The sequence below is a fragment of the Phyllostomus discolor genome, chromosome 4, assembly GCF_004126475.2.
Source record: "Phyllostomus discolor isolate MPI-MPIP mPhyDis1 chromosome 4, mPhyDis1.pri.v3, whole genome shotgun sequence".
NCBI classification, from domain to species: domain Eukaryota; kingdom Metazoa; phylum Chordata; class Mammalia; order Chiroptera; family Phyllostomidae; genus Phyllostomus; species Phyllostomus discolor.
In genome coordinates this window covers 96,976,206-96,997,628 of record NC_040906.2, presented here as the reverse complement: position 1 = coordinate 96,997,628, position 21,423 = coordinate 96,976,206, and the positions used below count along the sequence as shown (strand labels likewise).

At 38.4% G+C, this 21,423-nt stretch overlaps 1 protein-coding gene across 4 annotated transcripts in view; it reads left to right on the top strand.

The window, feature by feature from the left end:
- Positions 1 to 21,423, top strand: part of NCKAP5 (NCK associated protein 5) — a 1,018,052-nt gene that overhangs the window by 296,377 nt on the left and 700,252 nt on the right. The window lies entirely within an intron of this gene.

The window sequence follows — 21,423 nt, the reverse complement described above, 5'->3', positions numbered from 1 at the left end:
TTGTGCCACCTCCTCTCCTGGATTAGGAGCAATCTGCTCTTTTTCAGTGAGGACCATCTTGACGTGTCAGGGAGAGCCCTTGTGTGGGTTAATCTGCCCATGAAATCTGCCCATAGGTTCTGTGCTGTGTCTTGGGAGCTTTGTTCACCTGGATGTGCTCAGTGACCAGAAAATCTACATCTAGACCATTAACTTCAGCATTACTCTCTGCATTTTTAAGCATGTGCAGCAAAAATTGAGCACTCATTTTGGGCCCCTGACCACTGCTTGGACTGGGCACACCTACCTGCTCCACCACTATAATGACGGACTGGCTCACATTGCTTCTGTACAGTGACATCCTTCAGGTGCTTGGTGGTGGCTTTTTGGATATATGCATACACACGATGGCCTAGACAGTTTCATGAGTGTTATTAAAGTGAACAGGAAGATTTGAACCTCTTGATTGGCATGATTTTGTGGGGCTTCCTCTGTCAAGTGAATAGCAAGCCATTTTCAGAGGTCACATCAGGCTGCTTACAGGAAGGAATGAACATAGGAAACAAAGGCCCAATGAGTGGTAGTAGTTTCTTTAAACTAATAATTTGTCATGTACAGTACTTTATTAACAAGTCTGTTTTCATTTTGCTTTTAATGGAGGCATTACAATCACTGAGATCTCTGTAGAGGTATAGAGGAATAAACTCTGTGTGTTGGTTGTATTTTGGGGAGGATGAAAAAAGACATAGAATGGAAATACAGGAAAATTTCTGTTAGTTAATTTGAGTTTTGTTGTCTGGAAACAATGAGTTTGCTTAATTACCTTTTACTATTACATTTCACTATTTACCTCTTTTCTTTTTTTTTAAGATTTCATTTATTTATTTTTAGAGAGGGAAGGGAGGGAGAAAGAGGGGGGGGGCATGGCCTGCAACCCAGGCATGTGCCCTGACTGGGAATCGAATCTGCGATACTTTGGTTTGCAGCCCGAGCTCAATCCACTGAGCTACGCCAGCCAGGACAACCTCTTTTATTTTCTAGAGGCCGATTGTTGTGTTTGAAAAGGGGGAAGCTATTTAATAATTGATGTGCATCTTTTAGTTTATTTTCCTACAAAGTAAATACAACAATTTCCCATATAACCTTTGAACCTAAATTCTATGTGCCTCTCCCCTCATACTGGTGCTCTCAAGGGTATTTGTACATACATGTATGTGTGCGATCATCTATCTTTAGTCCTTCATATGATTCAATCCCTATGATAAGAGAATGCTTGGTGGTATGGCTAAATATATTACTGTATTTTTTTACTCCTAAAATAATTTTTTTGAAAGTTAAAAACATACTTTTCTTCCAAGGAGATGAAGAAATTTCTTATGTAGTCCAGGTGGAGTCCATGGGGTCCTCACTTTGTCATCTGTGTCCTCTCAGCCTGTCTGCACTCATCTTTATTAAATAAAACCTTATTTTGCTTAGAAAGCTAATCTGGCTTACAGAAGTCTCTGCCCAAGGCAGGGCCAGTCCTGCCTCAGACAGTAGCACAGGCAGACCTGGGGACCATTCACCCGCCCCCTATCTTTTCTGTATGTCATATGACCCTTGGTGGTATTCCTTCATCCTCTGGTGTCTTGCACCTGTAGTCCATTTCTGCCATGTTTTTTCAACAATGTAAGGACTGAATACACACATGCCTTAATACTCATGGATAAGCATAAAAACACAATGGAATACTAATAATATCTAGCTTTAGTGAGTATCATGTGTCAGGCCTTTTGACAAATATGTACATTAAATCATCTCAACAACCCCATATTTTAGGTGGTATTTTATCAATTTTATTTAATAGGTAAAGAAATTGAGACTTGAAAAGGTTACATAACATAATCCAAATCATATGAACCAAGCAGAAGAATTAGAACTGGGATCCAAGAGAATCTGACCCAGAAATTTTCTTTTTAACTTACACTGTATTATAAATAACAAATAAGTCTTAAAAGAATTCTGGGAAATGTAACATTTTAAGGCAGCAAATAGTAAGTCAATTGAATGTTTGAAGAGAGATTGGCACTCAGCCCTTATTGATTTAGAGGTTAAAACAGATATGCATGAGAAAATATTTTTATAGTAACATAGAGGACATACAAACTTTATGTAGCAGATTATATATAAAAGAGCTCACTCTTCCATTCAAATCTGAATAGATAATTACTGCGTGCTTACTGTGTGCCAGACACTGTGTGTGCTATCTGCCAATATTATACACAGGCCTGTTTCTAACTTCTGAAGCAAACAGCATTGCAGGCAATCTCCATGCTCCTTGGTGCCATTTGAAAACCATAAGTTATGTTATTTCATGTTGCATTTAGGAGCACATGGCATTCATTTTCATGGAAATCTAACTAAGCACAGATGTCTGATTGTGCCTCCTTGCCTAGGGATTTATCTGCAAAACATGGGCAACTTTCTTTCTTTCTTTTTTTTAATCTCCCACATGCTTTGATTATTCACTTGAGTACTGAAGTTTTTTTTTTAAATGATGGTTAAAAGAATCATAATGGCAAGAAGTGAGAGTGATTTCAAATCCATGACTGATGGTATATTGTCCACCTATTTGTTGATGCAAAACCAGCAGACTCCTCTTGTTCAGGCCCAAGGGTTTTGTCTAATTAGAGACAACCCCTTCTGTTCTGAACAACACATACATGCTTGCAGATCCTGCTTCTTGTTTTCTACCTGAGACTATATCAAGAAGCAAAAGATTGATGCCTTACCAGTCTGGCTACTGAGGATTTTTGCCTTCCTGTAGTCTGCATTGGATAAGGAGGCATATTATGAGACTTGGCAAATCCACTTGAATGAATTTCACTTGTTACTTCCAGGTCAATAAGCATCTTTAAGCATTCTAGGGCCTGTAACATTCCCATAACATCTAAGCAGGGCTCTCGCTGGAGAAAAGTTAACCAAAAGAAATGTAATCCTTTAAGTCTCACATAGGACATGCTTGAGTTAAGAGAGAGAGAGAAAGAGAGAGAGAGAGAGAGAGAGAGAGAGAAAAGAACGAACAAGATGAAGATGAAAGGGTGAATCCATTTTGATGATCAGGTATTTTTTTAAAAAATGCTCACAATATATTAGCTAAACTTTTTAAATTGAGTTCATTAACTTCTTGAAATTGCATACACATTAATAGGATTTTTATTATTAATTCCTCCAATTTGTTTATACTAGGTTCTGAAAGAGGTCTTATTATTTTCTTGAGTCTAGCTATGCATTGATGAGACTCATTAAGCATAATGGAATCTGGCAATTTATCACCCAGGTTAAAAGCCCTTTACATGTAACCGCCATTTACCCTTTGTATTTAGAGGCACCTCCTTGGCATCAATCAAGGGCCCCATGCAACTTCCCAGTTTTCTAAATAACAGAATTGCTACATTGTTGGACATGTCCTTCGTTTTCTGCACTGCCCTTCCTCCTACCCACATTGACATGAATACGAAATTGTTTTATTCAAGCAAAGTTGTAAAAGTATACAGAGTTAAGCTGTTTGGATAAATGTAATCTTGCCCTTTCTATCATTTCTTTCCCAAACATTTTCTGGTAACATTTCTTCACTTGAGCCTTGTTCTTTAGGGAACTCTCGGAACTCAATGCCCTTTACAAATGCTAAACGTCTCTTTCTTGTTATGAATGGAACATTAGCCACCTAAGGTCTCTGTCTTCGCCCATCATGACTAATGCGATTGTAATTTCATCAAGGTCTCTCCTGACATCAAATACCAGGGCAGTGAAATGCTAAGTGGATTTGGATGTCACCTGATCTCCAAGATGAAATTCAAAGCCCTTGTCTATTTAAAGGTTCAGAGGCAGTGGGGTCCCAGCTAAGCCAATGGAGGGGTCCCTGATGGGGCAGACTGAATGAAGAAAATAAGTAATTTCTTAAAAGAAAAAGACACTTCAAACAAAATATAGAGTACCTAAGCAAATACGGGGAAGACACAACTACTTCAATTTTAGTCTATCTTCTACCTTTAATGGTTTCTCCTTTTCTCTTTTACAAATAAATCAAAAGAAAACATTTCAAAGCTAAGTAAGCTGTATACGATCCTATTCCAACATGCAATCAAATGCTATTGACCTAGTGTTCCTATTTGGGGGATTTTTGCTTGTATTTTTAATCATCATTTCCCTTTAATTGGGATTGGCAGGTCTGTCTTCTGTATTTTCAGGCCAGCCCTGAGTCTGTGAGAGGTGTATGGGATGAGAGTGGCACGGCTTGAGCTTCAGAACAAAGTCAAACTCTATTGAAAATTGAAAGTTTGAACCTGGTCCAGTGGCCTCAGTGCTCAAATCAAAGTTTAGTATCTCAAAGCTAGTTATAGTATGATTTTAATGAACATAAGCCCTTAATATTTTCCTTATTCTTCACTGTCCCTTCTGAGATAGTGAATGTCACTTAAGCCATCTGCCTCTGTCAAGAGATCATTATTTTCAGCCCTGGCTGGTGTAGCTCAGTGGATTGAGTGTGGGCTGCGAACCAAAGTGTCGCAGGTTCAATTCCCAGTCAGGCCACATGCCTGGGTTGCAGGCCATGGCCCCCAGCAACCGCACATTGATGTTTCTCTCTCTCTCTCTCCCCCTCACTTCCCTCTCTAAAAAATAAATAAATAAAATCTTTAAAAAAAAAAGAGATCATTATTTTCAGAGACTGTTGTTAAAACCTTGGGATCCTTGTGGCTCAGTCATTTGCTTCCATCCCTAATTTTGACCCTTTGTCCATTTCTGTGGCCCATCATCACTTCTGTCACTCTGTACCTGGCCTCTTGGACTCCAGCCTCCCCTGGGCGATCCCCCCAATACCCTGCTAGAGGATGCATACCAGCTAAGTGGCTTCTGCTACATGGCAGCTTAATGGAAGTTGTCCATGGCTCTCATTTTTTTCCACATCAAACCCAAACCATTCTTCCCTGGCTTTTGAAGCCTTTCATGATCTGCCCACTGCTCCCTGCCCCCCAGCCTCATTCCTCCAATTCCCCAGCACAGACATCTCATCTCCACTGTGAATCATTGGTCATGCTGTCCAGAAATGTCCTCCCGGAAATGTCTTCCCTGATCTTGGCCTTTTCAAAGTATATCCATGTTTGACCCATGAAGGCTTTCCTGGTATTGCTAAATCTTATCTTCTATTCCTCTCAATTTATAGGGATTTGTGATATGTGTGATGCAACACTGCACTTCATTCTCTCTTATTTCAGATTTTTATGTGCCCCTCACACCTTCCAAAAGGATGTGCAGCATGACTTAAGTAGATAGTATCTCATAATGTTTGATCATTGCTTCCTACCTAAGTTTCTTATCTCCTCTGCTTAGTCATCAGCTCTTTCAAGATAGGTGCCATATCTCATGCTTCATTTTGAAAGGTATCATGGAAAGACAGAGAAGACACAGAGCTAGGAGCCAGAAGACTTGAACTAAATATAATTTTGCTACAAATTGACAGTGTGACTTTAGGTGAATTGCTTGAACCTGGACTGACTAAATTATATAAAAATTGCTAATAACTGCATTTTTCATCAAAGGAAAAGAGCTTTTTTTATCCCGTTCTTGAAAATAATACTTTCTCGTTGTGAAAAATCAAATAATAGAAAAACACTTAAAGAAGAAATAAAAAATTACCTGAATTTATACTATCCTGAGATAAACATTATTAACATTTTAGTATTTATCATTTCACATGGATATTTTTTCTTTTTTTTAATCCTCACCCAAGGACATTTTCATTTGTTCTGTTAGAGAAGGAAGAAGGGAAAGAGTGAAGGGAGAGAGGGAAACATCGAAACATCTATGCAAAAGAAACATCGATTGGTTTCATTCCTAGGTACCTAGGTAGACCTGGGATCTGCACTGGGGCCGGGATCGTTTGCATCCAGAACCGGGTGTCAGATCACACCTAGGCACGTGTCCCAACCGGGAATCAAACCTGCAACACTTCGGTTATGGGTGGACATCCAACAACTGAGCCACACTGGCCAGGGCCACATAGATTTTTTTTTTATCCATGTGCACATATGGATAGGAGATTTCTCTGTCTACCTATCTATCCATTTACCTGTCAGCTCATGAGAAAAATACTTATTTCTTGGCAGTTTTTCCTTCTTAACAATACAAGGTGGACACATTTTCACTTCACCAAATTATTGTGGTATTGTATGGATATTAAAGAATGTATAGTCCCTTCCTAAAAACGTGTTTAGAGAATGATGTAGGAATAAACATACATACTGACTGCTGAAATGGGTTTATTATCTCCAGTTTACTGTCTTTGATGAGGTATTTCTACCTTTGTACAGAATCTAACCTTTTACTCTTTGCCTTCCTAATCAAACATTTGTTTCCTGGGTTTAGTTCAGTGAGTGTCTGGGCTGAGGCCTCCACCTTCAGCTCCTCCTGCTCTGGCTCCATCACCTGGGTACATGGTCCCTGAGACACAATCCCAGTATCCAACAAGCTCTGAACGTCAAATGTTCACTTTTATTTGTTTTTGAAATATTTGACCTAACTCAACTGACAGAAAAATCTAATGAAATTTGGTGTGAGTCAACTTACAGTTTGTATTTAATTCATTTGGTGTAAACATTTGTTTCATTTCATACACATTCATGCATTTGACTATGAGTTGCAGCCCAAGTCTTTGCTGGGAGTGATACATAATATAGAATATATGTTATCTCTTAATTACATAAATGAAAGTATTCTGAATTTCAAAATGCACCTGGTACAAAAAGTTTTGAGCAGGAGATTGTAGCCCTGTCTTAAATTTGAGAGCTATAATCCCTATAATAAAAATTAACACTGGTTTTCTGGTTTGCTCTCATGTACAGAGAGAGAGAGAGAGAGAGAGAGAGCGAGCGCGCAAGCGCCAGGATCAAGCATTAATTACCACAGTAGTTTTTAGACTTGTATTTTCTTTTTAGACTTCAGAAAATATCTTCAAGTGAAATCTCATCAAAGTGGAGATAACAGTCAAGGCTCTGTCTCTAGAGGGGAGTCTGCTGGGTCCCTCCTCCACACCCCCGGAGGTCCCCTCTGCTCTGATTCGGGGAAAAGAGCTTCAGTGAAAGTGAACAGTTTCTCAGGCCTGAGATGCCAAGGCGGGCAGGGCTGCCATCCAGACTGTAGTGACCTGGAGCACTGGCCGGGCAGGGAGTGCCGCCTTCCCATTTTGTGGTTGATGTTTCTGCTGTTGTTTTGTCCTGATTTTCTTTTTTAATCAGGTGAATAAGAATTCACATTTAGCATGTAGGAAGGATTGTAAGGAGGTTCCATGAAAGCCAGGTCATTTCAAGGTCACACTTAAGGAAGTTCAGAACCACCGGACTTAAAATGTATTGACCAATCCCTATCTGGGGCAATTATATCATTTTCATGATAAATAAAGCCTTGGTGAACATAAATGTACTTGCATTATTGTCTCTTTGTATTACCATGTTCTTACGATAAATTTTGAGAGAAGTGTTTTATATACACCTTAAAACTTTTGTGCATAGTACCCTCCAAAAAGATCATACAAATTTATACTCCGTGTGATCCTTAAATTCTCTTCAAATCCTGATTTTAAGAGACATTAAATCAGTAATAAGCATTTAACTATGTTTTATTAATATTTTTTAGTGTCTAACGCATAATTTTGAAGTGCCAAGTAAATTTAATAAACACTGCAAAAGGAGGTTTCCTCAAAACATGTTTCTTTAGTTGAGGTATTTAAAGTCTTTATTTAAGATTTAAATTACCCAAGTGTCCCAGGTTCGACTCCCAGCCAGGGTACATTCCTAGGTTGCAGGCCATAACCCCCAGCAACCGCACATTAATGTTTCTCTCTCTCTCTCTATCTCCCTCCCTTCCCTCTCTAAAAAAATAAATAAATAAATAAAATATTTTTAAAAAAAGATTTAAATTATCAGTGTTTTAAAAAATTCTCTAATAAATTTTTAACTTTACCTCTTTTACTCCTTTATTATTTTTTAATTAATTTTTTTTAAAGATTTTATTTATTTTAGACAGAGGGGAAGGGAGGGAGAAACAGAGAGGGAAACATCAGTGTGCGGTTGCCTCTCACACGCCCCCTACTGGGGACCCAGCCCCCAACCCAGGCGTGTGTCCTGATCTGGGAATTGAACCTGAGACCTTTTGGTTCCCAGGCCAATGCTTATTCCATTGAACCACACCAGCTAGGGATACTCTTTTACTATTGATAAGCAATTTGTAAAGAAAGATTCTCAGAAAGAAAATTGTTACTTACAATGATTATCAAAACTTACAAAACTAGCCCTGGCCGGTGTCGCTCAGTTGATTAGAGCATCATCCCATAGACCAAAAGGTCATGGGTTTGATCACCTATCAGGGCACACACCCAAGTTGTGGGTTTGATCCCCGGTCAAGGTACATACTAGAAGGCAGCCTGGCAATGTTTTTCTCTGGCATCAGTGTTTCTCTCTCTCTCTTTTTCTCAAAGTAATAAAAAAATGCCCTCAGGTAAGGATAAAAAAAAAATTGCAAAACTAAACTATCAACAAAATTTGTCCATTAAGCTACTTCTGTGGGGTTTTGTTTTTAAGATGAACCAATTTTTTCCTGTATTGATTTATTATATGTTTTAAGTGTACACTATCAGGGAAGTGTCTATAAGTGATATAATAAGAGCATAGCATTGAATAAGACATTTTCTCTAGAAATATTAATGGCTAACATCTTACAAGAGCATTTGAGTGCCAGCAGGATTCACCTCTGCTACTTTAATTATTGAAGGCTTTTTTCCCTCCTCACAATGAGTGAATTATATAGTGAACACATTTCAAATTGAATGAAGCTATAGTTTTCAGACAGTATAAATCTAACAAGAAAAATGTTGAAATCCAGGAAACTTTTAGAAATCAGATTAATAAATAAAAAAGGAGCCTCTTTATGGCCTCCATAAATATGCCTGTGTGATTAGAGTGATGGATCGTCAAAGCATTCGCAGCAAGCTCTTTTTGAATTCAGTTGCAATTTTGAAGTTGTTTACATGCTGAATAAGATGTTAGAAAATAAACTCCTGTTGCCTTCATGGAACTTATATCTTTCAATCTAAATATGCAGTCTATGGAGATATAGATATAGATATAGTCTCTGTTGCATCATGTATGCATGAATCAAGTTGTATATATATATATATATGTATTTTTTCTATGTGGTAGGATTCCAGAAAAATCCTCCTAGTGCCCATTTTCTGGTAAGCCTGGTTCATAATCAGGACAGGCCTTCAGGGGCTATCCTGGCACACATACTAGGCACTGAATGAGTATTTGGATCATGACCCAAGCTGGCCTTGCCATTTGGGGTTCAGATATATACACATTTAGAGTTCATTTTTGTCAGTCAACACGTAGTTGGGATACAACATCAGCTAATAGGGATCCAGTGAGGATTAAAAAGTAAACCCATGTGCTCATAGCCCAGTGTTTATTCCAATAATTTGGCCATTGTTAAAAAAGGCAGGACTGATGCTACTTTTGCCTGTGGGTCGCAACCGTTTCTTAACTGGAACTATTATGAAATTTTATGTGTGTCTGTGTTAGTGACAAAGCTATGTGTTAGCTTACTGCGAATGTAGTCTGTTAAGACAAATAAGACATACTGACCCTGTGAACCCCTGGTATGAAGGTAGAACCCCAATGTCTGATAGGTAGAAGGCCAGAGACAGGAAGAGAGAGTTTTGATGCCAGGTCTGTCAGTTATCATATGTGTGACCTTGGGATGTTACTTAGCTTCTCTGAGCCTTATTATCTCTCCTATGAATGATGATGATGATGATGATGAAGATACCAGCACCTAATGAAACAGATGAGAGGATCTAATGAAATAACATTTTTAAGTACTTAGCATAGTGGCTAGGACATACTAAGTGCTTTATAAATATTAGCTGTTGCTTCTTACATTATTATTTAAATTTCCTTACCTATACTCAGCAGTAAAGTGTAAACAATGTCCACTTTTGTTATAAAGAAGAAATGAGCTATTGTATCTAAAACACTATGTGTCCCTGACACATAGCTAAATAAGGTATAGTTACTACTCTCATCCATCTACCCATCCATCCATCTATCCACACATCGAATTAGAAATCTACCCAGTGTTTTTAGGGGAAGGGAGAGAGAGAGAAACATTGATGTGAGAGAAACAGTGATTGGTTGCCTTTCATTTGCACCCTGACTGGGAATTGAACTTCAACCTTTTGATGTATGGGATGATGCTCCAACCAACTGAGCAACCCAGCCAGGGAACCAACCAGTATTTTTGAGGGTCTCTCATGTATTGGAGATTAGTATGTCTTATTGTGAAAAGCACTGCTATTAATCTTTGAAAAGGCAGAGTGATCATAGTAAGATATACCTTCTGTGTGGATAGCACATTATAATCCATTAAAGAGCTTTCCTATACATTATTCCATTAGAAACCTTCTGAAACATTTGTTGTAGTTATCAATTTCTACTAATGAGGATGATAAAAACAAGCATCAGAGGGGTTATGATTCATCCTAGCTTATGTGACTAGTGAGGGGTTGACAAACTTTTTCTGTAAAGGGCCCAGCTTTTGTGGGCTATGTGGTCTTTCCACAGCTGTTCAGCTCTGCCCCTGAAGCAGACAGCAGCCCTAGACAATAAGTAGACAGGTATGTGTGACTGTGCTCCAGCAAAACCTGATTTGCAAAATCAGGCAGTGGGCCAGATTTGTGGCCCCCTGAACTAGTCAGTGCAAAGCAGTTCCACAACTTTAGATTTCTGACTCCAAGTCCAGGCATTTTATGATTCTGTTGCATCATTTCAACACAATTGCTAGGCAGAGAATACTACAGTATGCCTTTATAATATTACTTAACAAACATGATCATCTAGTCCCCATTTCTGTATCCTGCTTCCTGATCAAGAAATATTTTATTAAACACAAGGCAGAAATTCAGTTTTACTTTGCCCCTCAGTCTTGTTACCTTTTTCTAAAAAGATGTGAATAGGAGTTCTTTTTTTTTAGGGAGCCCCATTAACTTCTAGTGACCATTGATTTCTTTTCTAATTGTCAGAGTCTTGTAACATACTGCATTCTAGAAATATGGGGTTTGTGTGTGTGCTGGGGTGGGGGGTGATAATCAGCCTAAAAACTGATTTATAGCTTCTAAATGCAGTTTTTTTCCTTTGGTTTTGAAAAATTAAAAAATTCTGAAATGTTTTTTTAAAAAATAAATACATCATCCTAGCCCTGGCTGGCGTAGCTCAGTGGATTGAACGCAGACTGGGAACCAAAGTGTCCCAGGTTTGATTCCCAGCCAGGGTACATTCCTGGGTTGCAGGCCATAACCCCCAGCAACCGCACATTGATGTCTCTCTGTCTCTCTGTCTCTCTGTCTCTCTGTCTCTCTCTCTCTCTGTCTGTCTGTCTCTCTCTCTCTCCCTCCCTTCCCTCTCTAAAAATAAATAAATAAAAATCTTTAAAAATAATAATAAAAAAATAAATAAATACATCATCCTGCTTTCAATATGGGCCCTTTCTGACTCATTATGATTCCCCAAAGATTGTGAACAATACTTCCATAGTCCCTTCTTAGGTCCTTTATTATTGCTGAGTGTAATTTATTGCTGGACTTGAATTTACGCAACGCAGCTGACTGATCTCCCTTGGCTCTTCTTACCTACCTGGGATTTCATGTTTTCCTCTTCTTTTCCACTTACAGATCATATGTCTTGATAGTAGAGGTAGAAACAGCACAGGAATTGATGATTCTGCTCTATTAACATTATGTATCTGCATCAAGCAATAAGTCAGTCCCATCCTTGTTCTCTTCTGACTCCCGACACAGTCTTTTTTTTTTAAAGATTTTATTTATTTATTTTTAGAGAGGGAAGGGAGGGAGATAGTGAGAGAGAGAGAAACATCAATGTGCAGTTGCTGGGGGTCATGGCCTGCAACCCAGGCATGTGCCCTGGCTGGGAATCGAACCTGTGACACTTTGGTTTGCAGCCCGTGCTCAATCCACTGAGCTATGCCAGCCAGGGCCCGACACAGTCTTAACCTAACAGTCTTTGCAGATCTAAACAGGCTCTGTAAGCCATGTCCAACCCTGGATTTTCTGACACTGTTTTTACAGATTTTTGTCTTTGATTATTTGTCCTTCCTTCCACACATCCCAATGCTTATTATTCTTTTATATTTACAGAGCATACGTTTACAAATTGAAAACTATAAAAGCTATAAAATTTTTAAAAATAACATGAATTTAATATGATAGATAGTACTGTTTTGATGAAACATTTGCTAGACTTATGATTTGAGTGTGGCTTTCTGTGGCCTTTCCTAGGAGGAGTAGGTTCTCTAGAGTTTGGCTGCCCTGTAGTCTTCTGGTGGATAATGACTCAATTGTCTCTTCTGTTTTCACTCTTTGAGCTACCCAGTGTTTATTTTACTGTATATTAACTTTGCCTTTACTGGTGTCAGGGATGTGCCATTTGTTCATTAAGTCTACCTCTGTTCTCTTTTATTGGCTTTTAACAAGAACATTGTGATCAGAAGTACAAGGGTGGTATTGGGCTGTATGATGGCATTTGTTTGGAAGTTGTGCATGAATACATTTAGGGTGCACTTAACATTCATTTTTATACCACTGAAATGACATCAGAAGTCTAAAGGTACTTTTTGAGATCTTGTGGATTCATAAAAAATATGACTTTGTATACTGAGAAAATCCCTGAATCTATTTTTGTAGCTCTGTTTAAGGAATATTGACTGAGATATCCAAACTCTTTTGACTTTTTCTAAATATCCAGCCCTTTATTCCCCAGATTATACTCCTGTCTCACACTTATGTGTGAGATGGTTATGAATCCTCCCTCCCAGCTGGTATCTTTCCTTTAATGGGAGGACCCTCAGTCACGTACTGGTTCCAGTTCCTCCCAGCTCTCTTGATTTGCCATGATCTGCCACTCACCAGCCTTTGGAAACTTGTTTTAGTTTTCATTCACATCCTTATATAGTTTTTTTTCATTTTTCCCTCCATGACAATTTTTTGTTATTTCCGTAATCATTTCTCCCTTTTAACAATTGGAGCATAGAGAACAATTTCCCAAGATTCACCACCTGCTGTGGTGCTTATCAGAAACTTACTGGCATGTCTGGTATGACAATTCTCAGACTCTGGGAAGAAGGCACTTCATTGCATTACCATCAGAACAATAAAAGGAATCCCCTGCTGTTCAGGTTCACCTGGTACTTGATTGAATTGGAGCCCTTCGTCAGCCTGCCTAAAATTCCTATGGGTGCCCTGACAGGCAAGCTTCCTCTTTGCTAAGCCTGTTTATTAAGGCTTCCCTTTTTGTACTTTATTGAGCCTAGGAGTAGGCATTTTCATTATGTCTCTTTTCTTCTCATTCTTTTTTGTTCCTTCTCCTTTATCTCTCAATCTTTAATGGGTTACTCATCACCCTGATTAATACAAAAATAGCAAATCTTCCTTTAAAAGAAACACATAAGCCAGCTATGATCTTTCTGTTCTAGAGCATCACCCTTGGGCCCTCCAGCTCTGTTCACCTTCCCTCATCTTCTCTTTCTTTTTATCTCTGTTCCGATTGGATTTCTTTCTGGGTACCCATGGGGTCAAATCATCCTGGGTTTAAACCCTACTCTCTTTCCAGAATTAGTTGTTTGGGAAACTGTTAACTTGGTTGTGTTTTAGATGAAGTTGCTTAGGGATTGTCTCCATAATTGGTCAGCTTTAAGTTGGAAATTTCATTCCTCTATCTTCTGTATTTAGCCTCTGGATGTAACTCTCTTGGTGGCCAGCAGCTAGATTCATCTACATTCTCTTCCACTTAGAAACATTTCTCCCTAAAAATCAGTTGTGATCCTAAAGTCAGCTTTGCTGATCAGGAGACCAATAGAGAGATCCGTGTGAGTTGTCTGATGATAATAATGCCATGTATCAGGAATTTCCCCATCCTAACCTGATAGTGGAGATGTCAGGCAAAAAAGCTATAAAATTATGACCCTTGTATGGTGTGAAGTTTGCCTTCTGTTGTTTAGCTCAGCGTTGTTAGTCTGAATTGCCTTTGACTAATGTCTAGTAATCAATTTTACCCATAGGTCCTACTTCCAAATAGTTTATGCTAAGTAGAAGGACAAATAAGTGATTTTTAATTAGGTTGTTCTATTGCCCTTAATTCTGCACAGTGGTTTAACACATTCTCCAAAATTACATTTTCTAATTACAAGATAACACAAATATATATAGAACTCCTTTGGGGTCACTTTCTAAAGGACGCAGGCAAGAATTCATCTGGTATTCAAAAAGTACCACATCAGAAGTTCTTTCTAAATCATGAGGAGTTGACTTGGCTACACGGAAATACATCATCTTCTTGGTGAATTTAATACTTTTTGAGTCATGTTATTAATAAGATAGCTTTTGCATATAGATATTCAAATATATGTACTCGGTTATAGTCCCAGAGAAAATAAGGGGCAAATGAGATTCCTGAGTCATTAATATGAAGAATTACCTTAAACACAGTAGATTTTCCTTATGTCACATCATGCAAAATCTCCATAGCAACTTCACATAATTATGCAGAAGATTTTGGTGTAGTAGCAAAACTAACCCCAGAGGAAATCGTAAAGAATAGTGACATAGGTGAGACAGATATGTGGATAGGGTGAACATAGGAAAATTGAAGGGGGGCAGGTCTAAGATGTGAAAAATACGCAGAGGACAAAAAAAGATTGCCTGCTTTGTGCTTTGGAGAGTACTATTTATATCACTGTATTGTCTGGAAATTGGAGACTGGGGGCTTCTATATCTATTGATAATACCACCCACTAGAACCACTATTGTTAAAGGAATGCCAGCATTTCTATTATATTTTTTCTGAGTTTATAACAATTATAAGAAAGCTTCTTTAGGCAATATGTTGGCATACTTGCTTGAAATAGAGAAATGATTTTATAATTATTTTTTTAAAGATTTTATTTATTTATTTTTAGGGAGGGAAAGGAGGGAGAGAGAGAGAGAGAGAGAGAGAAACATCAATGTGCAGTTGCTGGGGGTTATGGCCTGCAACCCAGGAATGTACCCTGGGAATCGAACCTGGGACACTTTGGTTCCCAGCCCACGCTCAATCCACTGAGCTACTCCAGCCAGGGCTTTATAATTATTTTTGAATTCATAAAACTTGCTTGAGTTCTTACATTTAAAAGAAAATAAAAAGCTTTAGACACACTCCAGGTAGGAAAATAACATCAAGTTCAGTCACTGTGAAACATAACTGAGATGCCCCAGCACAAACATCTCTTGCAGTTTACAAGAGATGATTTTTCGCAAATATTAACATATAGAGCTAACTCATGCTTGGGTATTTTTTCCACCTAAGTTCCCAACATAAAGTTATTTACTTATAGGGAGCTACTAAAGTACTAAAGTGATTAAAGCAAGATAGCAACATGGCCAGATCTGCATTTTAGATACCTTGACTTCATTTTGGAGAGTAGAATTAGCAGGTAAAGATTAAAATCACAGAGATTGTTAAAGAGATCATTTTGAAACACAGACCTTTCCAGTGACCCATTCCCTTTGTCACAAATACCAAGTATAAGCTCCATGGAAGCCCATTTGTGCTGCCTCTAACCATGAGGGCATTTATGTAACTTCATTATTTTGAGGGTGATCTTAGCTATGTCTTCTTAACATTAAGGTGTTGATTAAATTTGTTTAATTTTGCATTATGGAACCTAGTCTCATTTTAAGGCCAGATTTAGTCCATTTCTTTGCTTTCAAGCAGAACATCTAAGTGATTATGAGTACATAAAAATTTATTCTATTTTAAAGGCTATAAGAAAAAATACATTTTCCTACTAATCTTTCTGTGTGTGTGTATAGGCATGTGTATCAACCAATTGGTAGGAATAAATGTTGGGCGACTATAGTTTTGAAAGAACAGACAAATAGGACAATACCTAGGGTTGGAAAAGCATGCATTTATTACGTTTTGTCCATCCATCCAACCAACATTGTTGAAGGTGATTATAAAACAGACATGGAACTTAACATTGTGGAAATTACAATCTAGCCAGATGGCCGGCATCAATCAAATATATCTGCCTTTAAACAGTTAATGCACACTTATCTCATAATGCCACTTATCCAACTCTTGCTTTTCAAGTTGATCAAGAATCTCAGGTCCTTGGCATTTTTCAGATGTCTACCAGTTGCACTTGAATTGTATGAGAAGGCATGTGGACAGTGAACATGGCTCCCCAAGTTCCCTGGAAAACAGCTAAAAGGCATCCCCACCTTGCTGTTATAATGCTTTGATTACCTCTGTTTTCTAATTAAAAAGTATAATAGCCTCCAATGTCAATCATAAAAATTTGGGTATTTCTCAAGAAACATAAATATTTAGTTTTGATTCCTGGACGGACAACTTTCTCATTTGTGGGCTGTAGGGCTTCTTCCAAATTTCAGCTTAAGTAATTAAATTCCCAATGTGCAATAATGTCATGCTTAGGTAGTATAGTCCTAAGATACCACTTAACATCCTGTCCTTTAGTTCTTCTTCAGTGTGATCCCTTAACTCTAGGCAGTTAGATGCATTGAACAGAAAAATCAGAGTTCAGTCTTCAACACTGATGCCCTTGAACTCTCCCATGTGCCTCTGACAGCTCCAGGCAAGGACAGGGAAGCTGCAGGGCAAGTGGTGAAAATGGTGATTAAATGCTTTACTTTTTACTTCCTTAAATAGTCTGTATTTATCTCTCATTGTTAACTCTGCTCTGATAGGTACAAAATATGCATAATATATATTTTTAATAGTTGTTCCACAGCCCCAAAAGAGGTGGTTAATAAGAATAAAAGACAAAGGTCTGAAATGGAATTTGAGACATAAGCACATCATCGTTCCTTCAAATGTGAAAAGCAGAATCATAACTTTTTCTATGGTACTTTTACTTAAAGATCAGATTCAAAGAAGATGGTAGGGAAAGGAAAGAAAAAGCAAATGCAAACATGTGACCTGAATGATTATACCCCATGCACGACGTTTGTGGAAGCTCCCCTTTTTGCTGGACTCTAAGGTGTCTTTGCAGTACAGTGTCTGGAATGAAGTTGACTTCCCAGGAGTGTGGGTATGTAGCCAAAGGATTGAAGATGAATCAAGATCAGGAGGAAAAATAAAGGTTTGATGAGTAATCACAATACCATACAATCTTTTGACTTAAAATAAAACCCAGAGCATACATCCCAAAAGTGTGCTAGCTAGGAGGAAAGAAAATATTTGCAGCTATATGTGACCATCTTGAAAACAAAAATTCAAGGAAAGATTTACCTCTTGTTTTGTATAATATTAGCATCTCATATTTTAAGAAGTTCTCTGTTAATATAAATCATAATAAGATTATTTGTCAGTTGATATATACAGAACTTTTTATTCAAATCTCAGGACATTTTATTTGCATATAAAATGGCATGTTTATACTCCACAATAACTAGCCCTGAAGGAGTGATATTTAGTAGGAGAATACAATTATCCCAGTTAAGCCATAAACATTTTCTTTAGGGCAGTGGCTACAGTTTCAGATAGTCTCATAATCATTCATGTAAAGTACCAAGCTATTACCACACCGAGCTAGATAAGAAGTTAAGCTGCAAAAATGTTGTGATTTCATGTGAATAAAATATGCTTTTACTTATGCACCATTTTAGAAGTTATAAACATAAAGATCAATGAACTATTAAATTTTTATTCTGGGTTCCATATGAAGGTTCTAAATAGTTATTTTAAGTACAAATGCTAAAAACTGTAAATATTGTATTCCATGCCATGTTCACCACCCAGAATTACTTTATTTTTCAGTTAAGGTGATGACATTATATAGAAAGTAGTTAGAATAGATCTAGTTAATAATTTGGGACATTTAAAGTAGCCTGTTCAGGATGTCTTGCTGTGTGCCTCGCTCTTTGTCCAAGCATTGTTTTCTAAGATTTTGGGACATGTTTCCTAGATAGTTAAACTGTCTCAATGGTTTAGAAATCACATATGATCTTGCCCACAAACTAGAAAAAAGTTTAAATTAACTTTGTTTTTTAATCTATCCTAATTTTGGAAGAGGTATTCTATTAGAAATTTGGAGGCTTGGCCTAGCAAATGGGTTCTATCGTTAATAAGCTGGGTGACAGTTCATTTATCTTCTATTGAAAATTCTTATCTCTTAGTTGATGTATCAGGCTGACTTCTAAGAGTAGATCAGCCAGCACTGCTGGAGATTGTGTTCCTTACCCCAACCTGGTATGCAAGGATAAGATCAAGTGAGTGTGCAGGCAAGAATCGAAAAGAAAACGGAGATCTCTGAGGTGGAGAAGGTGACTGAACAAGTAATGAAGGAGCCTGAAGTGAGCGCTACTGAGCACAAGAAAGAATCAACAAGTCAGAGAAATATGAGAACAGTCATAGCAAATGCCTTAATTTGCCCTGTCTGGCCACCTTTTAGACAGAACTATGCTCTGAAGTCTAGGGAAGGAATTGTTATGGGAAACCTAGACTAGAGGGTCTGTAAAGGGCTTTGTACCATTAAAAACTGTATAAATGTCTTCTTTCTTAGGACATTAGGTAATAATCCAGTTCGTTCCTTCCAAAGTTGCTTCATGTCTTTTGGTGACAGTAATGCATAACTCAGGCTTCAGGTTTGCAAGCTGATTTTATAAGGTCTCATTACTAATACTCTTGGATTTTTTAAAAAATGAAGTTCACTTCCATTGAGTTTATGAATAACTGTACCCTAATTGGGAATTCAGTGTCGTCTGCTGAGTCCCAGTTTGTTTAAATATGACCCAAAGTTTCTTTCAGGGCCTGTCCAGTGAGAGCCTGGCTCTGTCTTTAGCTTCTAGCAAGACAAGCTTCTTGTTTGGCAGAAAGCTGTGGAGTCACAAGACAGGCAGCTGACTTTAAATAGTCCTTTTTTGGCTTTTATTTTGTCAACATCTGGACAATGGATCCTGAGCCAGTTTCCCAACATATGTTCTTCTGGAAATTTCATTCAAATTGGCTGGGAAATTAATTTGGCTAGTATATAACCTGCTTCATTTTGGCCCCCAACCAGTGGGATTTCTGGCCAGAGCCTTCTGTGGCAGACATCTATCTCCCTGAGTTTAGGCAGTCCGTATAAATCACTGGCCGGCCCACCTGGTCAGACCATTCTCTGAATGAGAAAACAGGCTCTCGTTATATGCACAGAGAGCACCTACCCTCATCTTTCTGCACTCAGCGACACACCCACAGTGCGGGGTCTGGTGTTGCCAATATCAACACACCACCTTTGGCATGTGCTTAGGTATGCCTTGCTAACCTTCTCCCCTTCCTGGGCCTCTGCTCAGCATATTCTTAACATGGGGTTGGTGTGATAGTTTGTGCTTCATAACTCATACCAAATTGTGTCTGGGTAGTTCTTGCCCTGTGAGCAATGGTACCTCATTCCTTCATTCATTCATCCATTCATTCTTCTATGTATTCTTTCAAGGTAGGTTTATTAAGCACTTACTACACACTTGTCAGGCACAGGTTAGATACTAGGGAGACAGCAGGGACTGAACAAAGAAAAACTACCCTCATGGAGCTTCCATTCTCATGCGGAAGACAAATCATAAAGAAAATAAGCCAAATGTATAGAAGGGTATGAGTGCTGTGGGCAACCAGAAGCAGAGAGCAGATACAGAGTGTTGAGGTTTTAAGCAGGATGGCGGGGAACTCTCTCCTTTGAGGGAAGATGTTAAGGAGGGAGGAGATGAGGCAGAACAAATTTAAGGGAGGAGGCAGGCTTCAGATTTAAGTAAGGGAGGCGGTGCTGTCCCCACTGCAGAAGCACACTGTGCTGTACTTCATGAGTGTGGGAAGTCTTGCAGCAGTTTGAGCAGCACAGTGGCCTGATGTGGCTTACATTTGAACAGCACCATTCTAGCTGCTCTAAATAAAGCAGAAGGCAGAAGCAGGGAGACCCTTGCAGAGGCTGATGCAGTAATCCAGGTGGGTCAGAGTGGTGGTTGTAGACATGGTGGGGACAGTGAGATTCTGGGTGTATTTTGAAGAGAAAGCAGACAAGCTCTCCCAAAGGATGTGATATGTGTTAGACTGAAAGGAAAGAGTCAAAAAGTCACCCAGATGTGGCCTGGGTCACAGCAGGGATCATATTGCACACTTGAGACAATGGAGAGACAGAGGCAGAGCAGGTGACGGGGAGGCAGTGCCAGGTGAAGAGCATTAAGCCCTGACTGCATGTCTTTTATGAAACAAGGAAATCCTCTCAGACCCAGGGAAAGTGATACATTTGAGGTAGCTCTAGCCAAATATTAATAGGTAGCATTCACCTAATAATGCCTGAATGTTAAGCATTATATATTTCTCATTCAACACTCACAAGAATTATATAGGGTAGACAACTTTCTTAATAATTATTATAAATAATTATAAATTTAATTGTGTGATAACTGTTTTATAACTTTATCATTATAATTATCATTACAGTGTAGATGACTTTATCATTATTTTTACTATAATATATTAATTACACATTACTAATACTATTTACAGATAAAAATAAATTAAGGGCCAAAGAAGTTAAATTACTGGTATAAAGATTCGCAGTTTATGGATACCAAGTTTTAAACTTGGGTCTGTCTCATTCCAAAGCTGAGTTTTTAAATGACAGTTGAGCCACATGGGTAGCAGCCTACAAAGGTATCACAGTGATTTTTGCTTTTGCTTTTTCTTGAAGCAACTGAACCACTTTGCTTTTGTTGCTCATGAGCCTGTCAGCCGAGCTGTTATCCACTCAGTCCACAGCTGTGAAGTAATCGTCTCCTGTGTAGCAAGTTCCATGCTGGCTCTGTCGATATGATACTGTACAAAGAGAAGTACAGCCCAACCTTCTTACAGCTCATCCTTTATTTATAGAAACAAATATAAAATTACAACTGTGATAAGCAGTTCAAAGGAGAGGTCCAGGGTGTGGTGACTCCATTTAATACAGGAATATGAGCTAGTCTGGGGAAGGAGTGATGATTTAGCTGAGCTAAGACAAATAGGAGCTAACTAGGCAAAGGGGAATGGGAAAGGGGTATATTCCAGAGACCAAAAATATGGGCCTGCATTTCTCATGATTGAGAGCCTACAGACTGCAGTACTATGTGAAAGTTAGGGGTGGCCTCAGTGGCTGTAGGGGATGTTTGGGGATATAAGAAGTAATGTTATTGGCATAGTATTGCTATAACATTGTCCTTCTTAGCTTCAAGAATTACTCCCATCCAAAAAATTAAATGAAGATTTTGTGTTTTGTCACACTAGAGAGCTGAGTAAAATAAATGGATAGAGATTTATAACATTG